Source organism: Peromyscus eremicus, chromosome 7 (assembly GCF_949786415.1).
Source record: "Peromyscus eremicus chromosome 7, PerEre_H2_v1, whole genome shotgun sequence".
Taxonomy (NCBI): Eukaryota; Metazoa; Chordata; class Mammalia; order Rodentia; family Cricetidae; genus Peromyscus; species Peromyscus eremicus.
Window position 1 is genome coordinate 55,913,838 of NC_081422.1, and position 25,462 is coordinate 55,939,299.

Sequence of the window (25,462 nt, forward strand, 5' to 3'; positions counted from 1 at the left end):
TAAAAGTCAAAACAACACCCAGTCCCCTTGGGGGAGACAGGCGGGAGGAAGAAAAGCAGGCGAGGGCCCGGACTCTAACTAATCATTGTGAAATCAAAAGTGCTCAGCTCCACCAAATTAAATGCACCTAAAAATACCCAGAGAGGAGCCTGAAGGAGAGCCCCGGAAGCTGAAAGAATCCCATAACCCAGGCTCTTCAACACAACCCATTGTGTTCCAGGAAAGAGGAGGGCCAGAGAGAAAGCTTCTGGAATATTCCTTAGGAACTGTTGCCCGGCTCTCGTCAGAACCTAGACTGCAACTTGTTAGGGATCCAACCCGGAAGCTTCCAGACAAGCAAAATATCTCAGTGACACCAAACACTTCTTAAGCCAGCCTCAAAGGCCTGGCCCCATCAAGAACACAGACATTCGCCACCACAGCATCACACTATTCACACCTGCCATCACAGCAAACATCTGGAAAAGGGGTGGAGTCCCAGCACCACAGCAGGGCAGAGCTGCATGCAGATGGGGAGTCCCAGAGTCCTACCTTGGATTTAGGCTTGCTGTGGGATCCAGAGGATCTCTTGGTGATTTCTTGGTACCCTCCTCTATAGGAGCAATATGTACCCTGTGGAGGCCATGTGGCCAGAGAAGACCAGTCAGATTGAGGGGTCATTTGGAAAGTAGGCTGAAGGCACTGTGAAGGTGATTTCGTTTGAGACTATCCTGAGTCCCTTCAGCAGTCATCCCAGTGTCCTGTGAGGCAGGGGCCACCTACCCTCGGCTCTTCTCAAGCTGGGAGACCTTTGGCCATGCTGTTTAACCCTTGCGTCTCAGTTTTCTCATGCATGCAAGTAGGAATCATTTTAAGGTTGTAGTGGAGGCTGGCCCTTGCAGGAAGCTTGTGAAAGGGGCTGAGGACGAATCTCAGGGGTAGAGCACTCACTTAGCATCTGCAAGATCCTGGGTTTGAGTCTCTCCTCTGGAAAGACGGGATGGATGGGAAGGACAACAAAGGGAAGAGATGGGAAGTGAAGTGGGGGAGGGAAGGGGAGGAGAAAGATCAGAGGCAGGAATGGGGGTATGTGCCTATGATCCTGGTGCTTGAGAAATGGAGGCAGAAGGGTCAGGAATTCAAGGTCATCTTTGGCAACATAGTGAGTTTGAAACTAACTTATCTCAAGGAAAAAAAAGAAGGAGGAAGAAAAGAGAAAAAAAGAGAGACAAATATAAATTGATCTATCAAGCCAAGGCATGGTGGTACACACCTATAGACATTAGGATGGTTATATACACCTATAGACATTAGGATGGTGGTACATACCTATAGACATTAGGATGGTGGTTCACACCTATAGACATTAGGATGGAGGTTCACACCTATAGACATTAGGATGGTGGTTCACACCTATAGACATTAGGATGGTGGTTCACACCTATAGACATTAGGATGGAGGTTCACACCTATAGACATTAGGATGGTGGTTCACACCTATAGACATTAGGATGGTGGTTCACACCTATAGACATTAGGATGGTGGTTCACACCTATAGACATTAGGATGGTTATATACACCTATAGACATTAGGATGGAGGTACACACCTATAGACATTAGGATAGTGGTTCACACCTATAGACATTAGGATGGTGGTTCACACCTATAGACATTAGGATGGTGGTTCACACCTATAGACATTAGGATGGTGGTTCACACCTATAGACATTAGGATGGTGGTTCACACCTATAGACATTAGGATGGTGGTTCACACCTATAGACATTAGGATGGAGGTACACACCTATAGACATTAGGATGGTGGTTCACACCTATAGACATTAGGATGGTTATATACACCTATAGACATTAGGATGGAGGTACACACCTATAGACATTAGGATGGTGGTTCACACCTATAGACATTAGGATGGTGGTTCACACCTATAGACAGACATTAGGATGGTGGTTCACACCTATCCACATTAGGATGGTAGCAGAAGGATTACTGCTGCAAATGCAGACTGGACTGCACAGTGAGTTAAAGGCTAGCCTGGCCTATGAAGTTTGATCCTGTCTTAAAAGAGGAAGTAGAGGAGGAAGAAGAAAGGAAGGAAGGAAAGAAGTTTTGCAGCCTTTAAGGATTCTTGCACAAGTGCCTTGCCCTCCCCCTCAGTAAGTGCTGGGCACGTGTGAGCTGTTGGTATTGTCTACCCTCTCCCACCCATCACCACTCTGGTTTCACAGATGAGCTCTAAGTGGTCAGGAGACTTCTCTCTGGTCCTCCAGCCAGTGTAAGGCAGAGTTAGAGTCTGCTGACTCTGCCCCACCTCCCTCCTTGGTGGGTACTCCATCCAGCCTGGAGAGAGGCAGGGAGGATGTTGGGAGAGTGTGAGCTTGTGGGAGGGCCTCAGCGAAGCTGTAAATAACAATAGCAGCTGCTTGGCTTTAACATTTGTGATTTCAATTCCTAGACGACTCCACAAGGCAACTGTTCTCATCTCCACTTTACACGTGTCCCCATCGTGATCAGGGAGGCTTGAACGGGATCTCAGATCTGTCAGGCTCCAGGGCCTGGGTCCTTCCAATGGGCCAAAACGTAGTGACTTAGAATTGTCCTTGAACTGACAGTCCTTCTGAATCCTGAGCTGGCTATTTCTAGGTTTCCCTAGACACCTAAGCAATGCCCCAAGTCCTGTGGCCCAGAAGGCCTCAGAGCAGCTTGCTGCACCCTCCTTTGAAGCATTCCAGGTCGGCTCCAGCATGGCCCTTTCCTCCCGGCTCTTGTCTCTTCCTGCTGCTGACTGACGACAGGTCATACTGCAAGGATGAACTGAGTGATTCAGGGGAACCGTGTACAACGGAAACCAAGGTTATAGGTCACTGGATATCTGACTCAGAAGGCCAGGTAGAATAGAGGAGACAACAAGGCCTAGCAGGCCAGGGAGGGGGATGTGCTGGGGAACTCCTTGTCTCATGCACAGAAGGTACATGAGTGAAGAGGGACCAGATAGAAATCCCTTCCAAGAGCTCTTAGAATCCATGGGATCTTGGGTGCAGGCTCTCTTGTATGCTTCATTCCTGGGCACATACATTCAAGCTCTAGCTTCTCTGTGGAGGAGGCTCGGCAGGTATGGCCCGCCACTCACCCCATGGGGAAGCCAGGGCTCACCTGAACCCAAGATCACGTGCATGATGTACCTGGAAGGGAGGATCTGGCAGGGCTCAGTGGCTGGAAGCAGCTGTGTTTCTTCCTGTTTCTGCAGCAAACCAGGCCAAGGCCAGCTGAACCTTGACTTTTGCAGCAGGTAAGGAAACAAAGCAAGAACTCATGTCAACCAGGCATGACACATGCCAGTCTCTGTGTCCCTTCTTCAGTCTTAGATCTTGAGGTGTAGTTATAGGGCTGGAGAGGCTAGGTCTGGCCTTGGACCTCTGAATGTTAAATAAGTAAGTCATTCACCCTCTAGTCCTTCTCTCTAAAGTGAGGAGACTGGGCTGGCAAGATGGCTCAGTGGGTATGGGTAACTGTACTTGCCACCAAGGCTGATGACCTGGGACCCACATAGTAGAAGAAGAAATCAACTCCTACAAATTGTCATCTGACCTTGACATGCATGCCATGGGTTGTGTGTGCCTCTCCATCAACCAATATCAATCAATCAATCAGTCAATCAATCAATGTAATTAAAAAAATAAAGACTAGTGTCTGCGATCCTTCTTAGCCCTTCTGTATGCCGTGGTCCTAGCCTCTCTCCCATGTCCAACAGCACACAGGGAGATGTAGACACACACAGACAGCATTTCCTCTGTCACACGGGCTCCAAACCTTATCACAGGTTGGACATCCCAAAACTGACCTCAGAATTTGCCAAATCTGGCTTCACACTGGAGCTTCTGGGAGCTTTAAAAGTCCCCTATGCTTGGCCACATCCCAGACCCACCAGTCTCGTGGGCTAGCTCCAACCATCAGTATCGGTGAATGCCTCCAGAAGACTCTAGCAGGTAGCAAAGGCCGCCGCTCCCATTTCACTTCTCCACCCACCCAAGAGCCCTCTCAGTGAGTTCCAGAGGCACTCTCCACCATCAGCTGCAGAACCCGGGGGTCCAGCCGCTGCTGGCCTCTCTCCAGCATGTCCAATAATAATAATTCCTAGGTTCTAATCACCCTCATAAAGAGCAGGGTTGTGCCACCATGAGTCAAAATTCCTCTGCTATTCTAGAGAAAGCTGAGCAAAATGACCCCTTCCATTCAGACACTGGGTAAGGGGGAATGTCTCAGACCCCTCAGAGAAAAGCTGCGCAGAGGACTCTGTGTGGAATCCCCTAGTGTACAAGCAATGGGCTAGCCTGGAAGTGCCTCAGATCTGGCCTTGAGTGGGTGTGGCCTCTTGCCTGTGACCTCTCAGCTCACCTAGGGGCAAAGTTTCACCGAGGCTAAGGTGTGGTGAGAGAGGATAGCTTCATGGCTGGCCTCACTTCTGTGCAAGTTGTTAGTATTTCGGTCCTCTGTGGCCTCCCTGAGCGACTGAGTTTGGACAGCTGAGCTGCCAGGAGGCACAGCATGCAGGGACGACCTCCTCATGCTTGCTCACTGGGGCCAGGCAGGGCCAACGGCACCGAGTGTCTAACATAAGCCATGCAGGTGGTCAGCCCATCTATTAAGCAGTCCCAGTAACCGAAGTCCTGCCCATCATCACAGGGATGCCCTTCGTGCCTGGACTTCAATGAGTCATGGAGAGAGGCGAGGGAGATGGGGAGGAAATGGGATGGTTTTGAGCATTTGCTGTATACTAATAAGTTCCTGGGGGCATTTTTCACCTATTACTGCATGGAGCCGCAGACTCAGGATCATCTTTGCAAGCTAAGGGAACAGAACGTCCATAGGAGAAAATGAGCTCAGATCTGTCCCTGGCACCAGGCAATCACTGCAAACTGGGTTAGAGCTGGAAGTCCGGGCTCTTCAGCTCATGTCTCCCATGGCGGCCCTCTTCACCAGGCAACCCAGCCATCCATGTTACAGGCAGCCTCTGGCTAGGCCCAGTAGGAACTAGTTAGATGGTCTCCAGGGTACCAGCCTGGCTCCTGGCCTGCTGCTCCCTGCCCGCCCCCCACCCCCACCCCAGCTGCCTGGGGTGTATGAGAACATCTGAAGGCAATAGGCTTCAACACGATGGTTCAAAGGGAGCTAGATAGAGATCAAAGGCAGAGGAGGTCAAAGGAGCCATAGTTAGATCACCCTGGGATTAACATGGGGAGCTGCTCTCTCTCCCTCACGCAGAAGCCTCCAGGAGGCTTGCCCGGTGCCCTCAGAGCAGCTCTGGCTTGGAATTCCAGCCTCTGTCAGCTAGTGCTGGGGCAGAGGGAGGGGCGGAGACTGACAGTCTCACAGGAGGAGCAAGGGTCAAAGGTGGGTGGGGTGGGGGATGGGCGGGTGAGGAACAGGAACAGAACAGGCCTGCCACCACAGCCAAAGACAGAGCCACAGACACTCAGTGGACCAGTGTTTCACAGAAACAAAGAGGAGAAAGAGGAAGAAGAGGGAAGAAAAGGAGGAGAAAGGGCAGAGGCGCAAGAGGAGAAGGGAGGAACACAGTAGTCCCAAGACTAGCCACAGGGGTCGTCTCCAGTTGGTGGCCAGGGTGCCTTCCCTCCTTCCCATGGAGGTTGCCAGGCAGAGGTTGGTAGCCAACCCTCCAAACAGGCTGGAGGATTTCTGAGAAGCTAGGGTTTTCATTCTGCAGCTTCTAAGTGACAGACACCCCCCATCACTTCCTCAGAGCTCAAGAAAGGCAAGCCTCTGTTAGCCTCCAGTGGCCGAGGTTTCTCCTCCTGGCTTGCTATCTCTTCCAGCCCATGTGCTCAGTGCCTGTAAGGCCTGCCCCAGGCTCCCCTTCCTTCTCCAAGAAGCCCATGGGGTCTTAGCCCTCAGGGATCTCTCCAGGCTGCTGTCACTTACAGTGACCCAGTATCTGTGTCCTAAAATTCAGGCAAATAAGCATCTGCTCCTCTCCCCTCCAATCCTAGGCTTTCTGGCATGTTCATGGAAAGCTCTCACAAGGCCCTAGAGCACGCTGCTTGGACTCTTATAAGGCTTGTTGCCTTGCTGTGAGGCCCCCAGTTGGCCTTCAGTCTGGAAAGCAGGGAACAGAGCAAGGAAGGGACAGGCAAGCTTCTCAGGCCTGACCTGCATCAGCCCCACCCAACACCAGGCCTTATTCTGGAGTCTCCCCAGGGTCCCAGCTGAGCAGTAGGGTGCACATTGCACCTTACTAACCTGGCTGGGGTCTGAGAACCCAACCTGGCCCCAACTGCTCTCTCACTTCTCCTTCTCGGTGGCTGGGCATCTGCTGAGCACCCCCACATCCTTGTCCTCACCTCAACCAGACACACCCTCTTCCTTTCCCCAGAGACTTCCTCCTGGACTGGTCCTCTGAGCCAAAATGAGACCCTTGGTCTCTTCCAGTGGGTGAGGGGATGCCAGTCTCTGCCCCTTGCCCAGAGGATCAAGGGCTGCCCCGACGGTCCCATACTCAAAACACCACCCCCAGGCTGGACCCGATCAAGAGGGTCAAGCAAGGGACAGCAGCTCTGCCAGCTCCCAGCCACAACGCTGTCCCCACTGGCTGCAACAACCGAAGCAGCAGTGCATGATGGATAAGAACATCCCTGAGCACAGCACTGGCAGTGTCTAGGCCGACAGAGGCGCCCAGGTGCCCAAGACACCAGACACAGGGGCCTAGAGACCTGCTGTGGGTCACATAGCCAGTGGGTAGTGAAGAGTCACAGCCACAGCTCCTGAGTCCTCTGCTCGGCAAGGCGGGGTTCTGTGGTTGTGCTATGTGGTCTTGGGTGAATGCTGTGACGTCTCTGAGCCTCAGGCTCCCCATGAAGAAAATGAGGACTTGGACTCAGTGGGTTCGTCACCTCACTTTTGTAACCATCCTTGCCGGAAGGAAGATTCTGAAGAAACCCAGGCGCTCCCTCCCTCTGGCTGTCAGACCGGAGCTGACGAGGGGACTCAAGACACTGGGGTTTCCCTGGGACTTTCAGGCTGGGAGAAGGAAAAGCTTGGGTCCCGGGTGCCAGAAAGGGAGAACTTGTTTCCCAGAAAGCGATCTCACAGAATTCTCATAACTTGTCAGACCACCTTGCAAGAGAGAACAGGGCCAAGACAACGACGGGGTCACACCTTGACCACAACCGCTTAGCTCTGCACACCTCCTGCACCCTGTGTAAACCTGGGAGTCCTGTCAGGACCCTGAAGACAGACACCGGGCTGCTAAGGAGGGTCACCATGCCCCTTTGTTACTCTTCTCAAGCGGATAAGTCTCCATTTTCTGCTTCTCACCATTACTTGCCTGTTTGGATTATTGGGGGCCAGTGGTCAAGCCTAGCCTGGAAGGGCTGCCAGAACCCAGGCTCAATGCTAACAACTCTCCGCAACATTACCTGTTCTGGTACGTGCAAATTCCGTGTGAAGAACTCTGCCATCCCATGTGGGGACATCATAAGGATATCGAATCAAGCACGGACTGGAGATGGAGCCTGGAGCAGGGGCCGCTGCAGAGACCACTTCCTGGCTTGCTCCTTTTGGCTTACTCAGACTGACATCTTATACACCCGGAGACCACCTGCCCATGGTGCCACCACCCATAGTGATCTGGACTCTCCCACATCAAACATCAATGAGAAAATGTTACCTCATATTTACCCATATGCCAATGTGGAGGGAATTCCTCAATTGAGATTTCCTCCCCCCAGATATGTCTTGTTTTAGGTCAAGTTTAAACAACAACAACAATCAGCACAGGCACAGATCTTTTTTTGTTGTTGTTTTGTTTTGTTTTGTTTTTTGAGACAAGGTTTCTCTGTGTAGCTTTGGAGCCTGTCCTGGAACTCACTCTGTAGCCCAGGCTGGCCTTGAACTCACAGAGATCCACCTGCCCCTGCCTCCCGAGTGCTGGGATTAAAGGCGTGTGCCACCAACCGTCTGGCCACAGGCACAGATCTTATGATGTAGTGGGCATGAGAAGCAGGTCACTTGGGATTCAGATGTCAGAGCCCAAGGGATAGGCCTTGGCCAAGGTCTGTTGAGGAGGCTAGGGTGGCTGGGGGCATTTGGCTCCGTGAATTAATCAGGAGGGCAGGAGGGTTGGATGGGAGAGGAAGGGAGATGACAAGCACGTGAGGTGTGGTTGGCAGCCTGCAAAGTGACTGCCCACCAGGAGGAGAGAAAGCAAAGACTTTCTAGCAATTTCCTTTTCGAGCCCTCTCTTCTAAGTGAGCGTCTTTTAATTTATTAAGGGAGAGATTTTAAATCATCCTCCCTCTCCCTGCCCACCTCTGTCCTCCACTGCTGAGATTTCCTGGGACTATAAATTTTGTTTTAATGACAGTTTAGAAAATGAGCAAATCTTTGCTGACACTTTTATCACCTCCAGAATACTTTTAATAAGAGGTTTCAGTAGATTGCATTCCTGGAGGGGGAGGGGAGAAGAGGCCAGCCTGAAGTTCTAGTGACCTAGGAAGACTGCTCTTCCAGTCCAGTCCCAGTTCAACAGCCCAGTGCCACCCACGCATGCAATCCTCACTTCCAAGGGAGTCCCCACTAAGGGTTCTAGTCCCCACATACACACACACTAGCCCCAGCTTGTTAACCCACTCAGTCAGTAGCCTTGGGCAGATCCATCCCTCCCCATGTCCCTCCACCTCATCTGTAAAAATCTTGCCTATATGCAAGAGATAATTAGTGCAGACCTATTAATAATGATTAAACATAATTAGCCACTGACATTCAGTACCACACCTTGTTCTCAGACCGGCAAATCAGGCCCTTGAACATTTCTCAACCTGAGAACAGAGCCAGCCCCACTGGGCTGGAAAGCGTGGGGCCAGCCACCCTATCGATGACTGCCTGGTACAGCAAGCTGCAGATGACTCTGTGTGCTCCCTAGTCAGGTGTGGGGGAGCTGGCAGGGCTCCGCAGTGCCTGCGGCAAGGTGCTACCTTTCAGGGTTCTCAGTAAAGCTAGGGAAGTGAAACACATGGCCCCCAGGGAGGCCAGGAGGAAAGCCGGCCTCAGAGTAGCTGGGCTGCAGCAGCAGGGCCCCCCTGAGGATAGCAACAGCAACTGATGCCTGGACCAAAGACTGATTGGAAAGAGTGGTGGGACTTGTCACCACTTAGGGACTGAAGAAGATCAGAACCTGGGAGCGACAGGGCATTTAAAGGGAGAGCTACAGAAGCTGAGAGCCAGCTGGACAGAAGACAGGGCAGCATCAAGGCTTGAGAAGGTGGAGTTTGGGGGCTATAAGAACGACACCCCCAGGAGGTGTGGCTCAGCCAGTGAGTGACCTCTAAAATGGCTATTTTAAAATACAGCAGCGGGACAGACCAATGCCTTTTTCTTTAAGACACACTCTCTCATCAGATACGGCGGTGCACATGCGTAATGCCAGGACCAGAGAGGATGAAGCAGAAGGGCTGAGATCCCAAGCCGGCCTGCACTACCTAATGAGTTCCGGTCTCAAAAAGCCAAGTGCCAGAGATAGAGCTCAGTGGTAGAGTACCTAGCATGCACAGTGTCTGGGGTGCAACCCATCCCCAGCACTGTGAGGATGATCAGATACATCACTGATGGCTTTTTTTTTAACTGGGGTCACCCACTGGCTAACCCACACCTCTTGGGTTTGTCATTCTTGTGGTAGCCTCCAAAGAAAGAGGATCGTACGTTATCTAATTTCTCTGCTCAGAGCTCCGGGCATTTACTGAACACCTACTGTGTGCCAGTCACCAAGCTTGACACTTTCAGCACTGAGACATTTAAAGAGCTCGGTTAGCATAGGGGCGTGGCTGTGGGTGGGGCTTAGCCTGCCTCTTCTCTTTCTTGTTGGTAGAGTCATGGCTGAGTGTGAACACGGGGTGTGACTGTGCACACTTGGAATCCCAGCACTAGGGAGATGGAGACAGGTGGAACCTTGGGGCTTACTGGTCAGCTAGCCCATCCTCCTAAGTGAGCTCCAGGCCGGTGAGAGAGAGTGTCTCAAAAACAAAACAAAAACAAAAAACAAAAAACAAGGCACCAAGAAATGAGAGCTGATATTGTCCTCTGACCTCCATGTGCACATACATGCATGTGTAACCCCTGTATATGTGCATATGCACACACATGAATATGCATGCACACACACATATATGTGCACAAGGAGAGCCCAGAGAGGCTGGCTGTGCTCCTAAGACCACACAGAAGCAGCCTCCGTTCAAGGTTTGAATCGGGTAACTTTGCTCCAGGGCCCACAAACTCCAGCCCCTAGAGAGCTGAGTCTTCCCTATCTCTGACCCAGCAGGGGAAGGAGCATCAGGTGACCCTGGCTCAGAAGCAGAGCCAGTATCAGGACACTAAAGGACAAGTCTCTGTTTCATTCGGGGAGAGGCTGCATTTCACTACATTTTCCTCAGTATGTTCGGAAACCTGGACACTGGCACGAGAACTCATGATTGAGGAGGGCTAGTGTTGCCACACCATGTCTGTGGGTCATGAGCAAGCCGCTGCCCTGCTGAAGCCTACCCTGGCTGCCAGTGTCACTGAGCGTTCCAATCTCAGAAGGCCAGTGCTTCCCACACTTAGCTCCTGGCCCAGATTCGGCCTTCATTCTGTAATTGGTAGCTATTATTGTTATTATGGCTATAACTATAGATCATTAATTTACAGTTTAAAAATGCTTCACCTATTTCATTTTGCGCTGTTCTTTTATTGGAGAATTAAATTTTTATGGGAAATTCTCCTAATTGGCTGGATTCGGTGTCATCTCTGCTCCTTGCAGGCTGGCTGCACCTGTAAGCAGTGTTGGGCAGGACTTCTCTCTGGCCGTGGCCTCCAAGGGCTCTTGTCCTCATCTTTGACATGAAATGACGACTTCTGCGCTGGGCTCTGCCCTGTTGGGCTCCACGAACGCCATCTTCCATTCTGACCATGTCCCCCACAGACAGTGGGATTAGAGAGCCTGCCTGAAGTCACCGTACTGGCATTCAGAGCTGGGTTTGTCTGTCACTAAGGCCCATGGCTCCCAGATAGCAGATCTGGAGTATGGGGGACAATCTGTAATGGAGACATCCTTGTGATAACAGAAAGAGGAACCAGCTAGTGGCCGTCCTCAGAACAATAGAGTCTTTCCAGTGATGCTTCCTCACTGAGTATTAGTGAACCTGGAAGAAGCATCACCCAGAGGGATGGCACCAGTGACCATCAAGTGTCCCCTCCATGCCGTGGGAAGCCAAGTCCTTCTTTGGAGTTCTTATGGAGTTGTCTCCTTGGCTCCTGCTCTGGCTTCTCTGCTCTGTGTCTTATTAAGGGACCTGATGCACAGCAGGGAAGGGACTCACAGTAGCCCCTTGCTCCTGCCCAGGCTCTAGGGTTTGCAGAGCCCTTTCCCATTCACCTCGGTGTCTGAGTGATTGAGGGGCAGCATCCTTGTGGATTGGAACACACGCTTGAGCGGCATCTGTGGATTGGAACACACGCTCCAGGGGCACCTGTAGATTGGAACACACGCTCCAGGGGCATCTGTGGATTGGAACACACGCTTGAGGGGCACCTGTGGATTGGAACACAAGATTGAGGGACCCCTGTAGATTGGAACACATGCTTGAGGGCCATCTGCGGATTGGAACACAAGATTGAGGGGCATCTGTGGATTGGAACACACGCTTGAGGGGCACCTGTGGATTGGAACACAAGATTGAGGGGCCCCTGTGGATTGGAACACACACTTGAGGGGCATCTGCAGATTGGAACACAAGATTGAGGGACCCCTGTGGATTGGAACACAAGATTGAGGGGCCCCTGTGGATTGGAACACACACTTGAGGGGCATCTGCAGATTGGAACACAAGATTGAGGGACCCCTGTGGATTGGAACACAAGATTGAGGGGCCCCTGTGGATTGGAACACACACTTGAGGGGCATCTGTGGATTGGAACACATGCTCGAGGGGCACCTGTGGATTGGAACACACGCTTGAGGGGCACCTGTGGATTGGAACACAAGATTGAGGGGCACCTGCGGCTTGGAACACAGATTGAGGGGCCCCTGTGGGTTGGAACACACACTTGAGGGTCACGTTTCTTGGGTTCAGGTCCCTGTGGACCTTGAACAAGTCACTTCACTTCTCTGAAAACACTTTCCTTAGATAAGGACTGGGGAGGCTGCCATCTACACAGGTGTTGTATATGAGTTCCCTGGTTCCAGGCATCTGTACACACACTTGATTATAGGCAGTTAACTCTCCTAATATAGGCAGTATTAAATCCTGTTAACTCTCCTAAAGCCCATGAATGAATAGAAAACATGGAAAGCTAACCATGCTTTAATAAATCAGTGTTAAGCATGTCCACATCTAAGGTAGCTAATAGGATCTCTTATTTATTAAGCCAAATTCTTTACATTCTATTTGGTTTTATTGGGTACCTGAGCTTGGATCTGCCCAAGGTGGGCTCAACCAGAGCCCAGTCTGTCTGCTCAGAACTCCGCCCAAAGCACATGGATGTGTGGTCATGTAGCGGGTGCTCAATGCATCTTTGCTGCTGGATCAATGGTCTCGTTTGATGCTCAAGCCTTGCACCAGCCCTTTGAAGTAAAAGCCATTATCATCCCTACCCACACATGAGGAACAGAAGGATTGAAGAGGAGAGGCGAACAGAGCCATGGGGGCTGATGCTTGATGTGATCTGAGTTCAGATATGGGCTTCTGGTTCACCACTCTGCTGTGAGCCCAATTGTCCTGCTAGGGACCCATCTTTCCCCAGACAGATGACCAGAAGCTGCATCCTAAGCTTGGAGCTCTGAGCACAGTCTCTCCAATGAGCAGATTAGAGACAGTAGTCTGGGGCTGGGCTCTGGGTCTCTGGGGAGCAGGCATGAATGGGGCAACCACACAAGAGGGGTAGATGACCAAGGACTGTGCACACCATAGCCATATCCCCAGGTGGTGAGAGCAGATATGTAACAGCATGCAATCTCTGTATCCCTATTACAGGAAGGAACCCAGTTAAGCTGAGTGTGTGTGTGTGTGTGTGTGTGTGTGTGTGTGTGTGTGTGTGTCCCTATGTCCCTAAAAGGAAGTGAGCAGTAGCTGCAGTGAGCTGTGGGGAGAGTGTGAGAGCTGCTGCCAGGTCTCTCTGTGGGACCAGAGGTGGCCTGGAGGCTCTGCAGAGAGGAGTCCAGTAGCATCTTCAAGGCCTGCCTTGGGCATGCAGCTTTCCTCATTGAGTGATGGGGTGGTGGGGGCTTTCTTCAGGGCTCCAGCAAGTCTCCTGGGGACAGAGGCTGTTAACTCAGCTCCATCTGCCCTGAGCACCTAGCGGGACCCACACTGACTTATCTACTCCCCATAGGTACCCAGGTCTGGAATGCCGAAGTTCCCGAATAACATAGCATGCACTGTAGCTGCCCGTACTCATACCCTCCTATACTTTAAACTGTCTCTCTAGGATGCCCGTTCGAATTCAACACAAATGTCCGTGGATCAAAGTGGTACAGTGTATTTTGAGGAGCGAAGGCAAGAACAAAGTCTGTTACATGTTCAATACAATGGTGATTTTTTTTCCCCATGCATATTTCCAACCCACAGTTGGTTAATGGAAATTCATTGACCCAGGGAGCTGATGGGAGCTGCTATTCTTTCTAGGTCACAGGGGGCTGAAAGCTCTTGTTGAAAATCGCCTGCCTTATGAGAAAAGAATTTCAACTCTAGACCAGATGACTCTGAGTCCAGTGCTTGGGGAACTTCCTTTCATCTGGATCATCGAGAGAATGCCATGCTGTTGACTACTGCCCAGCAACAGGTCCTCCTGGATACTGCACCAGAAGGCCTTATGGATGCCTAGGCAGAAAGTAGGAGAGGGCTGAAGCTCTCTGAACACGGCTATCACTCCATGAAATAAAGGCATAAAGGGGGCTCAGGGTTGTTTTCAGTCCTCGGGTCTGGGTCATTGTGTCTTCACTTCTTGTGAGTGCTGAGGAGGCAGACACTGATGGGACCCTACATATGCCTGTGTTCAAAGCTCAGTGAATGAGTCTGGGAGTGTCCCTTTCTGACCCCAGCCATGTATAAGCAGATCTTGGAAATAATTTGTCCTCTTTATTCCGGGTCACATGAAGAAAACCAGCAAGGTGCTCCAGAGCTCCTGCCTGCAGCCTGCCTCCTTCCTCAGTGTCTAAGCTGAATGACCACAGAGGCTGAAGCTTGATTTCCCAGGGTCAGTCTTTGCTCTGCCCATGAACCACTGTGCAGTTGGGAACTGTGAATTAACTTCTTTGGTCTCCTAGCCTCTCCCCAAGGCAAGGATCACCACGGCCCCCACTTTCATAGACTCATGCAATTCACAAGGCCTCAACACTGTAGCTGTGGTTATTATTCTCCAGAGCCCTGCTCTGAAGTCCTGAATTTCCCAACACTAGGCACAGGGGGCTCTGATAAAACTGCCTGGCAGCTGTGTTGTGTCTTTATGCTGTGGACTGTGTATGCAGAAACGCATGAGTTTATCCCAGAGCTTTGTCCTAGTGCATGCCAGAGCGGCACATAAGAAGACCACATCCATTTACTCCATCTCCGAAGTCCTAAGAGATCTGAATCCTGAAACTCTTCCTGTCCGAGGAATTTGGCAAAGGCACTATGGTCCTGAGCGCTCTCTGTCACCCCTTTTCAAGTGCTCAAAGGACACAAACATGGCTCTCATTGTCCAGACAGAAAGACTTGGGGGCTATCCGGCTTGTCCTGGGCACTACAGCTGGGAAAGGTAAGGTTAGAGGCTGATCCCAGCCTCTGCAGATCTGCTGCTGGTTCCTCTGTAGCCTTCCTCGATGTCAGGCCCCTGAGGCCAGAGAGCCTGTGTCTTGTCATTCACCCCAAGCACACCCCAAGCACCAAGTCTTTACCTGTTTAAGATTTTGTGGGTGAATGGAAACACACACAAGCAGGAGACGGGGTAATCTCTTGTTGAGAAATGGCCTGAAGAGAGTTGTAGACAGAACTCTAGGGGGGACACCCAGTGAGCCTCGCACCCCACCATCTGTACCCCAGTCCCAGTCTGCCCGATGTGGGTCTGTTTCTGTCTGTTGAATGCACCACAGAGGGTGTAGTCCGATGAGGGTCCCGCCTCACACAGCCCCTTGCTTGATGCTGCTGCAGATTTGGTGAGACCACCTGGATCCTGATGGGTATCAGGACAGTTGGGGCCATCAGGGTAGAGCTGCGTGCTTCTATTTCCAAGAAACCTTGCTGCCAGTGGGCCCTGGAAAAATGGGCTCCTCCCCACTTTATGAGGACAGCTGGGTGCCCAGGAGAGACCTTCAAAAGTCACTGCTGGGGCTCCTCTCCAGAGTGCATCACTCTGTCTCAGCTCCAGGGAGGATGATACCATTGGGATCCAACCACCACTCACTGTAGCCTCCCTCTCCTTCCTTCAGAGAGAAGATACCCCAGAACTGCATGCTTCCTTTCTGTGGAGGAAGCAGTCCTATAAGGGGGCCTCCCCTGGGGACACAGAAAGTGTGTGCTGTCCCCAGCCTGCCTACCATCTGGGGACACGGAGGCGTTGGGAACAAGGTGACATTTCAGAAGGTTTCTGGTTCAGCAAAGGAAAGCCAATGCTGTTGTTATTTGGGTTTATTGTTCCTGCACCGTACTGTTCCCTGAGCCTGGTTTTCCTGCCTGGTGTCACCTGTTGTCACCAGCCCCACAATTGCTGCTGTCCACCCTCCGAGTTGCATTGCTGGGAAAGGGCATTCATCATGTGCCATTTGCTGAATAAGCCCCACTTTCTCTCTCTAGCTGATTACCAGATGGCGGACCCACTGAAGACTCTGGGCCACCTCTGAGAGAAGCCCCTGGCTGGGCGCTGAGTAGAAGAGTCTTTCCTTCCTTTGCTACCTACCTACCCATCCATGTCCCCCACTTCTTTCCCAATGAAAAATGACCCTGTGATTCCATGAAGTTCTCTGGCCACAGAGAACATTTGGGGAAAGTGATTGCGACTCTGTTAATGACTGCTGGGTCAGGTGTTTATGTAGCAGAGGGCAGTATAAACTGTCCTGTTGGCAGTCCGCAGGAGGGCAGAGGAGCACAGAGGTAAGGTGGTGAAATGTGCACCTGAGGAGGACGGAGCAGGGTTCCTGCAGCCCCCGAGGGTGGAGATTGTTAGTACAGGAACCCTTGTGTATCTTGGGAAGGAAAGTCTCCACCTCCCAGCAGAGTCTGCAAGGACTCTGACCATTCTCCTCTCTCCTTTGAAGTCTTACTCCTGGGTGACAGGGTCTCAATCTCACTTCCTGCCTCGGCCCCACTCTCCTATCACCAGTAGACAGAGCAGCATGTCCAGTGAGAGGTCAAAGGCTGAGTTTGCTTTCTGTGGCCGTGTGTCCTGGCTGCAGATTTTCCACCTCCACAAAGTAAGCCTTGACGCACTTCCTGTCTCACTTGGGAGCTATAGGCAGACCCCTTATGTTTTTGTCCATGCTTGCCCAGGACTATCCTGCTGTTCCTTTTCTGCCAGCAGACCTCAGGAGGACAGCAGCTGGTAGAAGACAGGGTAAGCCCCTCCCCAGCCCAGGTAGTAGCTAGTCTCAGCTCCAACCAGCCAGCAGAGATGGAGAAGGGCAAGTCATGTGATGCAATCCTGCCCCAAAGTAAAAATGCCTGCTGGGGTTTCTGGGAAAATGTGTCTTGACAAGAAGGGGTAACTTGCTTGTGTCCTTGAGCACTGCAGGGCGAGTGTGTGAGGGTTGGAGCTGCAGCAGCCAACTTCCAAGTATGAAGCTAGTTAGCTGGAGACAAAAGTCAGCCTCCTGAGGACGGCAGAGGGGAACAACTGAAGGCCACTGACAGCATCCTGCAGCAACTGAACCAGCCGAGGTGGGACCCTCTGGCCCATCCTTCTGGCCTGGTCTGGATAATGACTATTGGACTTGGTGAACTGTTATTACACAGTGTCCCTGTGACCCCATCTCTGGAAAGGAGGCCTTCTGACCTGATGTGAGTGCTGGGTCCTCCCTTGAGACCACATGATGTCCCACCATTAGAGTGTAGATGGACCAGTAACAGGCTGGTAGGACATCAAAGAAGTGCGGGAGAAGCAGGGGCTGCGAATGTGATTTGAGTCTCCAGAGGGTAAGAAGTAGACCACACCCAAAGGGTGTGAAGCCTTGCCTAGTGAATGGTCAGCTTTCAAAGCAAGCAGGCATTCTAAAGGCCCATCCCAAGCTGCCCTTAAACTTGCTATGTAGCTGAACATGACCTTGAACTCCTGATCTGCCTGCCTCCACCTCCAAAGTACTGGGATTACAGGCATGTGTTTTATGGAGTGCTGGAGATGAAGCCTGGTAAACTGGGAGGCCTGATGACCCTGCCTTGGAGCCTCCTTTGGGGAAGTCCTTGCCTTCCAGCACAAGCAATTCACTGTTGAGTGCCCCATCTGCCCAAAGGCCCTGCTCAAGGCAGAAGAAGGCTCTGAAGATTCTCCGAGGCCTCCAGAGAGAAGGTTGGGAGCTCAGGTCAAGTCTGAGCACACTCCAGTGGGGCTGAACTCAAGGGTGGGTCAGGTACACATGACAGAAGTGAGAGGCATTGCTGTGGTACCCAGAAAGGCTTGTTCACGAGCATCTATTAGATACCTCCTGTTGATGCTTAGAAACACTTGGGGAACCTCCTCCAGGGCTGTGGTTGTACCCTAACCAGAGAGAGCAAGACCAAACTACTGCTCATGAGCCTCAAGGACTTGGCCTGGAGGCCAGTCCAGAGGGGAAGCCTGCACCTGCCCGGGTCAACCCTGCCCCCTTCTTCCCAGCTTCAGAGTGGCAGGGCTGGAGTGTTGTTTCTCTAAGCACAAAGTGAGAGGGACCAGGGAGAGCTGGACCACCTGGGAACTTTCCACAGAACTGATTTTTATACAAGGATTAGAAACAGTCATGATATTTTTCTTAATTGATTCTTTTAATTGCAAATCAATATCACTAATTTGCCCGTGGTTGGGCTTGCTTAGCTGTGAAGCGACTGGGGGCCCTGCAGGACTGTTTGAGGAGGTGGGCTTGAGAGCTGTCAAAGCCTCCCTTGAGGGGATGAGGCAGACTGCTGAGGGAGTCCTGCTTCCTCTTCTTTTTCCATCACCTGCCACTTGAGGAAGTCAGGTGAACAGGGAAAATGGGAACAAAGGAACACCGGAGAGCTTAGTGGCTGGGAAGGGCTTAGCTTCCAGCTGCCCCTGGGACACAGGCTCCTAGGATATGTCACATGGGGTTCTACCCAGCAGCCCTGTCCTCACTCAAAAGCAGTGACATGGCCCAGAAGTATCTTATCTGGCACATCACTGATATTTTTTTTTTTTTGGTTTTTTTTTTTTTGGTTTTTTAAGACAGGGTTTCTCTGTGTAGCTTTGCGCCTTTCCTGGATCTCTCTCTGTAGACCAGGCTGGCCTCGAACTCACAGAGATCCGCCTGCCTCTGCCTCCCGAGTGCTGGGATTAAAGGCGTGCGCCACCACCGCCCGGCACATCACTGATATTTCCTGTGTACCTACTGTGTGCAGAACTCCAGGGAGCCCTTGAGATTCAATAGTGACAAGAGATCATGACAGCAAGCCCCTGAGAGACAGTGGCGTTCAATGAAGACATCAAATGGGAATGGGTTGCCATAGCAAAATCCACTTAGCTGTTTGCTCAGACATGGGTTCATCATGAGGCACTTAGTGGCCGTTAGAGTTGTTAGGAGGTCTGGAGATAGGGGCTATGAGTCAGAAATGTCCTTGGTGGGGCAGCTGCTGATGCTCAGCAGCAAAGCAGCGAAGCAGGAGCCTCCAGCTTGCCTTTCCCTGCTCTCAGCCCAGTTCTGAATTCAAGTTTCCTGTTAGGCCTGGGTTGGCAGAACCCAGTAGAGTCCCAGAGGCATGGGAGCCTGTGTCCTCACGTGTCATTGCCCAGGAGGACATCAGGGGAGAAAATGGGAAGTTGGAGAGTGGCAGAATCTTGGATTCCAGCACTGCTACTGTTGATGCTATTTGCAGAGCTGGTATCCCATAAGAAGAGCCTCCCAGAGAACGTGGAAGGAATTGAGAGACCAAGAGCAGACTGTGGCTGGCAGGGTGGGTGGTGGGCCCCTCACTCTGAGGTGAATGGCCTCCAGGTCCAAAGCTACCATCCTAAGTATACTATATCTTCTGTGCCCCTTCCCTGCCTGTCTCCTACCCTCAAGATGGCCAGCACTGTGACATCCTGGGGTCTTCCCTCTGTTCTCAAGCCTCATGCCCAACAAGTGTTCACATCTGTCCTCATAAAGAAGCACAAATATTCTATGTTAGTGAACATAATTCATGAACCCTGTCCCAACACTCTGGCTCACCCATCAGCCCCAAGCCCAGGGAGGGAGCTATGCACTGCTCAGTGAACCACCTATCCTCTTGGCTTTGGCCACTGGTCAGTCTTCCATGCTTTGTTCTAACAGCCAGAGGAGACTGAAGGACAGTGCCTCTGTGAAATGAGGACTGTGAGAACAGACGGGAGGGATGTAGATTGGGTGCATACATGGAGGAGAATCACTCTAGACACTCACCAGTGCAAAGGCCCTAAGGCAGGAGTTTGCCTGGAATGTCTGAGGAGCATGAAGAATGGAGCAGTGGGGGGTGTGGTAGAGGAGCAGCAGGGACCAGATCCATGAAGTAGATGCCTTGTACGCATGGGCTGAGGGAGTCTCAAGCAGGAAGCTGAGGCCATATTGCCAACTTCAGAGTACCACGAGCATGACTATTGCTCATCTTGAAGTCACAGCTGGCTGATGCCTGGAGGATGGATGCATTTTCTATGCCCTGACCTAAGGGTTAGCTGGTGCAGCTCAGTGACTAGAAGGTCACCAGAATGGATATCTTGGGGGCAGTGAGGAGCACTGTACTTCTGCTTATCTATCACTTGAGGCCATGGCTACTGGTGTGGACCGTGCTGGAGGCTGGACCCAGCGTCTGTAGGTCAGGCCCCTTGACAGGCAGTGTGTCGGGGTAGCAGGGACCCAGGTGAACAGACCCACTGTGGGTTGCTGGGCATGCAGTGTGGCTTTGGGATGGCACAGTCTCTGTTGCCCTGAGCTGTCTCACCTTGAGCAGTCCACTCCACCCCCCCTCTGTGGACCTCTGCTTCTCGTCTGCAACAGAGTGATAATAAAACCGCTTTCATCTAAGGATTAGATCAGATTATAGGCAACAACATCCATGAAGGACTTAACACCGGGCTTGACCCTCAGCAGGCACAGTGGAGGCTTGTTGATTGAGCAAACAGACACTCTGTTTGGAGGAGGGGTAGCCGACAGTGCAGGAGACAAAGGAGCCTTTCATGCTGCGTGTCCTCTTACAGTTAGGAAGGTCTCCAAAACTTAAAAAGAGAGAGCGGAGAGAAGAAGAAAAGAAAGCAGCCGGGATGTAGCTCAGCTGACAGAGTGCTTGCCCAGTATGCCTGAAGCCCTGGATTCGATGCCCAACAGTGCATAAACCAGAAACATGCCCGTGCTCCCAGCCCTTAGCAGATGGATGGAGGCAGGAAGATCAGTTCAGTCTCATCCTTCTCTACAGAGTGAGTTTAAGAGCAGTGTGGGATATGTGAGATCCCATCTCAGAGAAAGAGGTGGGGGGAGGGAGGGAGAGGGAGAGGAGAGAGAGAGAGAGAGAGAGAGAGAGAGAGAGAGAGAGAGAGAGAGAGAGAGAGAGAGAGAGAGAGAAGCAGAGAGAAAAGAAGAATCAAAACAAAAACAACAGGGCAATTGGGAGCTGTGGGAACTAGATTACTGCTTTATTGCTAGAAACTTCCATAATGGCTGTCTCTAGATGAGAAGGAAAAGCAGGTTGAAATGAGCCTGGCACTGATGACAGGAGGCAGGCCAACCAACAGTTGGCTCTCATATTATTCCTGGGCGATCTGGCATGTGGTGCAGCATTTAATCTAAAGCAAGCATTTAGTGGGTTGATAAGCAGAAGCATGCCCTTCCTGCCCTCCCACAACCCAAGCCCCCAAAGAGCAATTTCCCTGGCGGCGAGGAGAAAAAAGGAACACACAGAAATGAATCCACAATCCCAGACGTGGAGTGAGCAGGCGGTGCTCGATTTCCTGGGATGGGCTTGGCTTCAATGGCTCAGCCTGAGACTGTGGGCATGTCAGTAGGTGACAAAGGCTGGCTGAGCCTCTGCAATGGGTTCCCTCCACACTGGGGGTGGAGGTGGGACTCAAGAGTATTTTAACCCTTTACTAACCATGAGATCTGAGGCTCAGCTCCACTGCTGCTGTGGTGTGTGTGTGTGTGTGTGTGTGTGTGTGTGTGTGTGTGTGTGTGTAAGTGCACATGAGCATGCCTCAGTGCATGTGAAAAGGTCAGAGGACAACTTGCAGGAGCCTGTTTTCTCCTAATATGTGGGTCCCAGGGCTTGAACTCAGGTGGTCAAACATGGCAGCAAGTGCCTTTACCCACCGGGCCATCTCATCAGCCTTGTTTTTTGAGACAGGGTCTCTCACTGGCCTGGAGCTGACTAAGTCAGTTAAGCTAGCCGGCCAGCAGACCCAAGGATCTCTCTTCTCTCGGTCTCCTCAATGCCTCCACTTCCAAGTTTTTTCACATGGCTGCTGAGTGTCAAACTTAGGTCTTCACATGTGTGTGGCAAGCACTGTATGTGCCGAGTCGACTTTTCAGCCCCTCTGTGCTTATTTCTTTGCGGTCCTCCAAAGGGCTGTTCCAGAGTGGGCGCACGGTTCCCAGACCTTGCTGGGAAAGCAGTGGCTTTGGATTGTGAGGTGTGGTTTATGGCTATCAACTTCAAGCCAGTCAGAGAGGGTTCTGAGAGGCCACCTGGAGGTTGAATTTCAAGAGAGCAAGTGGCAGTGGGCTCAGCCGAGCCCTGTGACCGGATGCTCAGTGTCTTCTGTATCATGTCCTTGTTAGCTTCTTAGACTAGAGGCTGAGCCTGGTGAGCGTTCACAGCTCCCACCCATGGCTTCTAGCCTTGCTGTCCGAGGGGGAAAGACCTCCTTCCCCCTCACCCAGCTGGAGTGTCCTGGGAAAGGGCTCTGCGTCACACATTATGGCCAAGTGAGGGGATATCTTTATAACCTCCCAGATGGGTACACAGTGGAGGGCAGCTCCAAGAAGAGGTGAATGCTTTGGCCAAAACGTAGGGCATGTTGAATCAATAATACAGCAGTCCATGGAGACCTAGATAGTAGGGTTTCAATTTATTAATTTATTATTATTATTATTATTATTATTATTATTATTATGATGATGTGTGAATGCAAACATATGCCACATGTGTGCAGACTAGGGGCTTAGATCCTCTGGAGTTGGAGTTACAGATGGTTGGGAGCTGCCCAGCATGGGTGCTGGGAACTGAACTTGGGTCCTTTAGAAGAGTAGTAAGTGCTCACAAACCATTGGTCCATCTCTCTAGCTCCAGAGTAGGGTTTCTTCAGTTGTTTCTACTTGTCCATTAAAGCAGAACAGGGTCAAAACACTCTTGACCTTTTTGTTTGTTTGTTTCCTCTAGAGACAAGGTCTTACTATGTAGCTCACTACGTAGATCAGGCTGGCCTTGAACTCACAGAGATCCACCTGGAGTGCTGGGAACTAAAGACGTGCACAATCATTCCCAGGTGGATGGAATACTTTTATAAGCAGGCAGTTCGCACCCACAGACACATAGCCAACTTCAGTCTTGTGCGCTTGTCCTCTGGAGTCGATCTAATTACATTGAAAAAAAATGATATTTTTTTTACCTCTGATTTCAGATGATTTTTACTTTGGACTCATTGGAGATGAAGCTTCTTGTGACATTGGATATTGGTGGCTGGTACACACAGTGGTCTCCCTAACTCAGGAGTGACCACTGGGGGACAGTGCCCATAGACTCACTGTGGCCACTGCACCTGTTGTTTGGGTCGCCATTCCAAAGGAGTTTTTATAGTAATGGGACTTGGAAGACAGATGTGGGGGGGAGGAGGGAGAGAGAGGGAGAGACAGAGACAGAGAGACAGAGAACTTCTGGGTCAAAGGCAGACATGTTTGCTATCTAGTGTAATGATGACGTCTTGCTAGGGGGTCACATTTGCAGAGCCTCCCATCACAGACTTGGGAGTTTCCAAGCCAGGGAACCAGCCTTCTGTGTTTAACATCATCTACCCATGCCCCATAGGATGAGAGGGCAAGAAAAACTAATGCAAACTGGCATGACCTGGAACGTCCTGCTGCCTGGGTACCATGAGTGGGAAGGTCTGAGCCTCTGACCCAGGAGTATCCTATCTTTCACTGGCATCATGGATCTGTGGCAGGCTAACTTGACAGCTTGCAAGTCGGGTCAAATTCCTGGTTTTTACAGTTCTTCATGGTGTAAAGGGTAACTTCCGAAAGTATGTTAAGACCTCTACCCACAAGCTTACCTTATGGTTAAAAATGGCTGCTGAGGTACCGGTCAGCACATCTGCATTCCAGACAGCAGGAAAGAAGGACAAGAGAAAGTGAAAGTCACCGTTTTCCAATCTTCTTGGCATTCCACAAAACACACACACACACACACACACACACACACACACACACACACATGCACACAGAGAGAGAGAGAGAGAGAGAGAGAGAGAGAGAGAGAGAGAGAGTTACTTTGTCTTACCTAGCTTCAAGGGATGTAGTATGAATCTTAAAAGTTCTTATTAATAAAATCAAACTTGAGCCAGGTATTGGGGTGAACTGGAAGATCAGAGAACGGAAAAAGCCACAGCTACCTCACCTCACCGGATCCTCAGCTGGTCTTGTCTCCTCAGACCGGAGGCCTCTGAGTCCTCATCCAGAATGGGTCTCAGCTGAACTGCTGCTCAAAAGCCTGAATGCTTAACCAGGCCAAATGCCTCTAGTTCCTGGTCCTCATGCCTTATTTATCTTTTGCCTTCTGCCATCACTCCCTGGGATTAAAGGCTCACTTCTTGGGATTAAAGGCGTGTGTCACCATGCCTGGCTCTTTCCAATGTGGCCTTGAACTCACAGAGATCCCAGATGGATTTCTGCCTCTGGAATGCTAGGATTAAAGGCGTGAGTGCCACCATTTTCTAGCCTCTGTATCTAGTGGCTGTTCTGTTCTCTGACCCTAGATAAATTTATTAGGGTACACAATATTTTGGGGAACACAATACCACCACAAAAGGAGGCTGAGTGTAGTGATTTGAATAAGAATGTCCCCCATAGGCTCATAGATTTGAATGCTTAGAAACCAAGCAGTGACATTATTTGAAAAGATTAGGAGGTGTGGCCTTGTTGAAGGAGGTGTGTTATTGGGGGTGGGCTTTGGGGTTTCAAAAGCCCATGCAAAATCCAGCCCCCCTCTCTCTCCCTCCCCCCCCCCCCTCTCTCTCTCTCTCTCTCTCTCTCTCTCTTTCTCTCTGCCTGTGTGTCAGGATGTAGTTCTCAGCTACTGCTCCTGTGCCATAAGTGCCACCATGCCCCTGCCATGATAACAATGCACTAATCTTCTGACACTGTAGACAAGCCTCCAATTAAATGCTTCCTTTATATGAGTTGTCATGATCATGGTGTCTCTTCACAGCAGTAGATCAGTGTCTGAGACCAAAGTTGGTACCAGGAGTGGGGTATTGCTGAGACAGGCCTGACCATGTTGTTTGGTGGAAGAATGTAGAAGACTTTGGGATTTCGGACTAGAAAAGCGGTCGGACACCTTAAATGGGGTTTAAAGGGCCATCCCAGTAGGAGCATGGACAGTGGTACCGAGGGTGGTGTGAACTGTGAGGGCCCAGCTCCAGAAGTTTCAGAGGAAGACTATTAGTAAGTGACTTAGAGACCATTCTTGTGATACTTTGGTGGAATATGGCTGCTTTTTGTCCTTGTGCTAAAAATCTGCTCAAGGCTAAATTGAAGAGTTTTGGACTAATGGCACTGGTAGAGGAGTTTTTAAAAATAGTCTAGTATTGACTCTGTTGTTTGGTTCCTAGTGGTCCCTCTCATGCAGATCTATAATAAAAAGGAGCAAGCCAGTAAGCAGCACCCCTCCACGGCCTCTGCATCAGGTCTTGTCTCCAGGTTCTCTCCCTGTTTGAGTTCCTGTCTTGACTTCCTTCAGTGATGGACTATGGATGTGGAAGTGTAAGCCAAATAAACCCTTTCCTCTCTAACTTGCTTTGGGTTGTAGTGTTTCATCATAGCAATAGTAATCCAAACTAAGACAGATATTGGTAACAGGAGTGGGGTAGGAACTCACATATAGCCCTCTGTTACATGCTTTCCTTTATAAGAGTTGCCTTGATCATGGTGTCTCTTCATGACAATAGAACAGTGACTAAGACTCTGGGAAATGTAGTCTTTAAGCTGCACACCACACTGCCCCATGCAGGACTCTGCAATAAAGAAGTGAGTGTGACTATGTTGGGTGGCAGTTCCCAGTCATTGCCCAAGTCCCAGTCCC